The sequence below is a fragment of the Lactuca sativa genome, chromosome 4, assembly GCF_002870075.4.
Source record: "Lactuca sativa cultivar Salinas chromosome 4, Lsat_Salinas_v11, whole genome shotgun sequence".
NCBI classification, from domain to species: domain Eukaryota; kingdom Viridiplantae; phylum Streptophyta; class Magnoliopsida; order Asterales; family Asteraceae; genus Lactuca; species Lactuca sativa.
Genome location: NC_056626.2, coordinates 300,340,305 through 300,347,878, shown reverse-complemented (window position 1 = coordinate 300,347,878; position 7,574 = coordinate 300,340,305).

Below are 7,574 nucleotides of genomic sequence, written 5' to 3'. Positions count from 1 at the left end.
GGACCTCATGTGTGAGGGAGTTTACAGCCCAAAGAGTTCTATGGCCGTAAACTCCATCAAATGGTCCCATTTAGTGCCTTAAACCTCCCTTAATCCAAGTATTGAAGCCTAGACTTGTTCCTAGAATTGTTAGACACTTGTAAGGACAATAAGAACCCTACCAAGGGAGTTTACGGCTATAAACTCCAAGGGAAAAGGGTCTTTGGGCCGTAAACTCCCCTTAGGAGTCAATATGGTACCTTAAACTCTTGTCTAGCCTTGAAGCAATTCCCCTCTAAAGTTGTAGTACTTCTAAACTCCATTTCATGGCTTGTTTGAGAGTTTACGGCCAGGAGCTTACTCCCCTGGGCCGTAAACTCTAATGAATATGGTCTTTTGACCTTAAACTTCCATTAGGGGCATTGCACTCCTTTATTGCAACCCATTTGCCTCCTAGCACTTGACCAAAAGTGTTGTCCTCGCGCTTAAATGTTATTACTTGTATAATTAGTGTTATAATCACTAATTATTTATATACATATGTCTTCATATGTAATTAGGATCATTGTGTGTGTCTAAGTCATCACTTGACACCAAGCACTTGTCCGATCCTTCCGTACGATAACAGCCCGTTCATTTCCAGTCACATACTGCAGGTGAGTTCATACCCCTTAACTAATGTTTTAAACTATTTCAAATGTTTTATGGGGGGGGGGGATACAAGTAGAATCATGCTACTTATTATGTCAATCACATGTGATTAGTAAGTTGGATTATATTACTTATTACATCAATCACATGTGATTAATATACAGCATTCAAAAGATTTGGCTACTCATTAGCCGTTTTACCAAATAGTTTCCTTCAAATGATTTTTATAAACATTTTATATGTTTTCAACTACTTATTACACTATACTTCTTACTCTGTCATCATATTTCAAACTCATTTACAACTGTGTTTTCAAACAAATGCTCCTTGTACTTATACTGTTTTATCAAACAAGTGTTCCTTGTACTTATACTGTTTTATCAAACAAGTGTTCCTTGTACTTATATTGTTTTATCAAACAAATGTTCCTTGTACTTATATTGTTTTATCAAACAAATGTTCCTTATACTTATATCGTTTTATCAGACTTATGCCTTCAAATTGTTTTATAGATTGACATCAAGTCGATCTTTCCTTAGACTAATATTTATATTTCAAATGTTACTAAATTTATTTATGCTTTGATATTATAAATTGCATGCCTCTATATGTATAGTTATATAAGAAATGTTTAAAAGACTTAGGAAGGCTATCCACCCTATTTCCTTTTCGCGCTTGAGATGTGGTCTGGTGGGATATCGGATACTCGTCCGAAGGTCGTTTAAATATTAGTTATATATCATGTGTACATATAAAGTCATAAAAGGTCCTTCCAATTCATCCTATGCCCTTGGGTAGCAAGGGTATACATCCACATCCATACGTACCACTTAGATCACTAGTAAGCTACCATATGGGTAGTTCAGGAAGATACTAGAACCATTACTAGAACGCGATATCATACAATGAGTCAGTTCATTCATGAGTCAATACTTTCTAGAACATTACTGTACAATAAATATACATCTATACTAGGACAAGAACATATACAATTATACTAGAATGCTTACATGACAATACTTGCTAGATAGAGAGAACACACATTACAGCTAGCACACGTAGAACATTTCAGTACACCATTTTACAATTACATGATCACACTTACATAAGTACAATTACATGATCACACTTACATGAGAACGCTTACATATACATAGAACAGACGTCACTAGGGGCTATAGCTCAGAACCAGTTCAGGATCTAACTATACTGATAAATCACACTACAATTGTGATTGTTATATCGAGTATACATGATCATAGTAATGTGGATGCTCACGGCTTGCATTCATGCAGGGGTCGTGGGTAGGTCCTAAAATCCCTTTGATAGGGGAGCGAAACAGTCTGGGATCTAGACATCACATTATACCTTATCCCTCAAATAAGGCAAGTTGAGTATCGATGTATTGATATATATATATATATATATATATATATATATATATATATATATATATATATATATATATATATATATATATATATATATATATATCCAAATACTATGGTACTTGGAAGTATTACCCTAGACTTTAGGTAATAGGTACGGTTGTAGTTCGACACTACACCATAGTACCATTTCTTTCCTATTACATTCACTTAGTGAATTCTTCATAGGAAGCACGGTAATGTAGTTACTATCTGTTGATAAATAGTAGCCCTTTTAGAGCTACGATTTAGTACTCGTTAATTTTTCCAGTACATATTTCAGTGATAACCTCACTTAAACATAAATGTACAAACTATATTTTTGGATAATGATAGTTATATTTTGGAAAAACACATACTCTTACAAGAGACACACACACAGAACAGTTAGGTCTTGGTAGAAGACACCTTCACATACTAGAAGGAATCATAGGGATTCTAGGGTTTTTCAAACACTTACAATTCATATACATTTACAAATTCTTACAATACATAGACTTACAAATACTTACATACAAATTAAGACACTAAATGCTTATGATCTCACCAGCTTTAAAGCTGATACTCGTTTTCAAAATTACTTGTATCCTCAGGTCATCATAGACAGGTACCGATGCAAGGAGAAAGGAAGATGAAGCTTATTCAAGACTTATCTTTCATTTTGATTTATGCTTTAGAGTTTATCAAAATTTGACAGAATACAATTGTATAATAATTATTTTATTAATGCAATGGATGATGTTGTTGCTTGTTTACTACTTTACATTGTTGTTGATATTAAACATGACGTCCTCCGCCCCAGAACGTTTCCGCCGTTCTTGGTTTTGGGGTGTGACAGATTGGTATCAGAGCATTGTTTATAGTGAATTAAGTATATCAACCCATAAAAGATATACTAACTATAAATACATAAGGGGTTAAAAATACTCTGACCAAGAGTTTATACTTTAAATAGTAAAATATTTAAGTAAGTATACGTGTTGCATTCATACTAAAATCAATGTCATTAGGACAGTACAAAAGAATTACGATTGTTGGGCAACACAAGTGAGCTTAGAGACATATGGTCAAAACTGGGAAGATATAGCCTGATCGCCTATATTATCCGAGGGTTGACTAGCATGTGCCTAAGTTTAAGTGTGTGGTTGCAACAATGCTAAAATCTTACCAACCCTACCACAATGAGAACAATAGAACATAACAATAAATTTAAAATACTATAGGTGTATTTTGGTGTTACTATAAGTACTTTATACTTGAGAATTAAAATGGGATCTTCATTACTAAGTTAATACTTGCTAAGTGGATACACTGAGGCTACATGTAATTAGGATGTTATAGACTCAGAATCTGTGATAATTTTGCCTTACCCCTATTCTGTGTGAATAAGGAGTTAAGGTCACTTATTCGAAGGTCTATCCTGTTTAGATTACACATAGCTGGTATGCACTTCACAAATAGCGATGTAACTAATGAAGGTTTCCTAAATAATTATCTAGATAGTTCGTCTAATAATTATCTTCTTACCCTAAATTCTCGCATAGAAATCATAACTGGACTCCATCCCCTTGACAACCAGTATCTTCCAAATGAAGTCATAACTGGTTGGTTTGGAGAAGAACCAGAGAATGATCATCCTATCCCCTTGGATGATCACCGTGACGAAGACCTTTCGTATGATACTAACCCCGAGCCAGAGGTTGAGAACCTACCTCGAGTAACTCCCGTTTCAATTCCTAACCCTCTTCCGGCTTTTAATGGCCTGACCCTGAGTGAGTGGAATGCTTGGAAACAGGGAGCCAAGGATAAGATCAGTTTATGCTATTTGACGGCGACCGAAGCTTCTACGACTTGAGCAATTAGGGCTTAGCAGATATAGTCTTGCCAATCTTGGTCTGCAGAGAGGCCAGAAATGAGATTCAAGGCAGGACAGCCCTACATCAGATTACAGAAGTAGTCGCCTGTGCTAGAATACATACCCTCTACACCATTCATCTAGAGGATGTTCACGAAAGATCAGAGAGAAACCATGAAATCCTGTTGCAAACACTGGCTGAATCACGAGCCGAAGGCTAAGAGCTCCAAGTACGCCAGATGGTGTGTGAAAGACACCTACTTGACGTGGAACGTCAATTGGTTGAACTAAGAGTTCACCAGAGGGATGACCGTCGCCGTAGTAGACGCTGTACTTTATTTTCCCTTATAAAAGGAAATCATGTTTTTCTGTCTATGCCTGATGTGGCATTTTCTATGAAATTATCTTGTTCCGTAAGTACTTTAGTTAGGTCTTTATGCTGTCAGGAACTATCTTCTGTGGATATGATGTAAGACCTTTACAAGGTCATTTTCTTGAATCTTTACATCGTGAATATCAAAGATATTGACAGCCGACTAACTTCTGTGTCATTCATTCATTCAAGTACTTTTACCTTACTTTCATTGGAGCCTATCTGAATCATACTTTAGTCAAGTCATTAGACTATGGTGATTTATTCCAAGAGACACTTCCAAGTCTCCTTCAATGCTTGGATCTTGTTATTCACCAACCCACGATACCTCAGCTCGAACGACAAACGTCTTGAGATCATTCTACGAACATACTACCCTACAGTACCAGGACTGCATCATAGGGATGTAGGTCAAACCTTAGCGAACATACATTCATTCTTTACCGGGACTGCATCATAGGGATGTAGGTCAAACTTTCGAGATCATACACTTACTCTTTTCATGAACAATCTAAGTACATCAGGGTCAATCAGAATCGCTCACAAATCCTTACTCTTTCGTGTTACAGAATCATGTCGTCATCCGGAAACAACCAGCCAAGCAACGAGACCTCTACTTTCCCTATGGACGCCGCTACCTTTCAAACGGTATTTACAGCTGCCGTAGTAGCTGCAGTAACCGCGGTCATTGCGCATCGTAGCGCTATCGACACGGTCGATACTGCTGATGGGAATGAAGTTCCAAATCGTGATATCCATCCAGGAAGTCACCCAGTAGTGACAGTCCCGGGCTCGCAAAGCCAGAAAGCAGAGAACAAGAAACGAAAGCGTCAAGCCTGGAAAGAACGCAAGAGAGCCCAAAAGCTGGCTATACCACAGCAGCAAGTGGAAACCCCTGCTGTTCCCATACCGCGCAGGTCATATGAGGGAAAACTCCCGAAGTGTGAGAAGTGTAGTTTCCACCATCATGGGGCTTGCCATGAGATGCAATGTTGCAATTGCCTGAACATAGGGCATCATGCTCGTGACTGTGGAGCACCGAAACGACCTGTCACTCAAGTCCCTTTCATCGAGACTAACCCTGCGCACAAGACGAGTTATATCACAGAACGATTCAAGAAGCAATTTTCGAGGTGGAGTAACGAGGAAGGCACTCGTGTCCACATAACACTGGCTAAACACCGTAATCCCGTCACCAAGGCTAGTACTAGCCAGTCATGCCACCAATGCGGTGAGATAGGGCACTTCAAGAAGAATTGCCCGATAACGCAGAACTCTGGCGCAGACGGGAAGATTCTCAGGATCACAGCTGCAGGAGAGCCTGCTCAGGAACCACGTTAATGTATTTAAGGCGTTTCGTTGTAACAGACTTATAAACTATTTAGAACTAGTGCAACTAGAGTCTTACCTTTTGCGAGATCCTGTCTGTATAGGAATTCTCGTGCTGCGTATACTTGTCTTTTGTAGTATATCTTATTTCGCAGCAATAGTCTTGTGGTAAACTTAAAGTACTATAACTCTTGTTCAAGGTTGCACGGTTGTGTTTATCTGTAAACGTCTTATGTTTAATTCTAATGTCTTTAAAGTTTCTGTATGATTCCGACATTATCATACAATCAGATTCCATTTGATCGACGCAAAAACAACTTCATACATACGTCCCTATCTTCTAGATCACTTTTCCAGCGAAGCCGTCATATCAGAACGCCGAAGTACTCATTCCTGGAGTACCTCTTAGTTAATTTCTTTCCGAAGAGATCCCCGAGGTACCACTCGTGCAGTACGTCAAGTTCAATCCAGGGATTCATGCGGATGATCTATCACTGAGGAAGGTATACATAGGAGTGTTATATAATCAAGGTTCTACAGGTTTAGAATTGATGATTCCGCCTTAACTCATTTCCTCCTTGGGATGTGAGGGTAAGGAAGAATCAGTTATTCGACTACCTTTTCAATCTTAATTATATACGACTCGTATACACGAAATTGTTATCGTGAAGCCCGGTATGAATTCTAAAATGGACTTCAGGACGGAGAAACTGCCTGAGTGTACGAGTAGTCACATCGTCATGTGAATAAACTTAGAACCCAGTACGACTCCCGAAAACAGATCACCCTATAGTTAAACACCCACGGAGATGCCAGAACAGTGCAGACAACTAAGCGAACCACACAGAAATAGAATTAGAAGACTAGGTTCTCGCCCTAGAGAACCTCTGTCATATTCTCACAGAGATCGACGGATTGCAGCGTATGTGCCTCGGATATCGAGGACTCCGTCAAGATTTTCATAGAAATCGTGATCTCTGCCTCGCATAGACAAAATGGTTGAGCAAACGTAAGGAAAGAATCTACTTTCAGAAATGGACCTAAGATCCGAATACCACCAGTTCGATGTGTTAGGGAAGAATGTCTGGGAGACTATCTTCCGAATTCGATGCGGGCGCCTCGAGTCCGTAGTGATACCTTTCGGATGGGACCAGTGCACCCATGGTTTTCATGAGCTAAATGAATAGGGTTACTTCTTTCTTACTTAGGATCGATTCGTCGTTTCTCCATGAAATGACTTACTTATCTACCCTCGTAGTAAGAAGAAAACCGATGAAAACATTTCCGACAGAGGAACTTTTAGCGAAGTTCTATAGGCTTGAGTTTTGAAATTGAAGAGTCAAATTTCTAGGACACACTGTTAGTAATGTGAGAAATTTTGGGTACTCTTTCAGTTTGCCAAAACATTTGAGTATTCATCGACACCAGAGGAGCCGACAGCTTTCGCCAAATGTTAGGTCTTACCGACCTACCGCCTTAGTTCATTCAGAACTCCTCGCAAGGTTCAGATACTAGTACGACTTTGACCCAGCGAGGGGTGGCCTTTGACTGGGAAGTTACGCAGGAAAAGGAACCTTCGAGATTCCGAGTGAGTGACCAAGTTCTTTAGGATAACTCACTCTGAGAATGGCTTAACACGCTTCATAAAGCGTGAAAAGCTAAATCCAAATTTGACAGGACCTCTTAGATTCTTATCAGAATCTGTCCTGTGCCTCGCACAAACTAGACCTACTCCGCGAACTCAGTAACATACTTTCTACTTTTCGCATCTCGATCGTGAAACCATACCTTTCCGTTAGGACTCTTGCAAGTCCATTCGTCGAGATCTTTGCCTTCGTATCAGAACCGTAGTGACCCTCGACTGAGAGGTCAAGTGGACGAAGCAACGTCGTCGCCAACTAGTGAAGGTTCGTTGGAATACCAACCGAGAGCCTGATTTTCACTTAGGTGCGCTAGAACC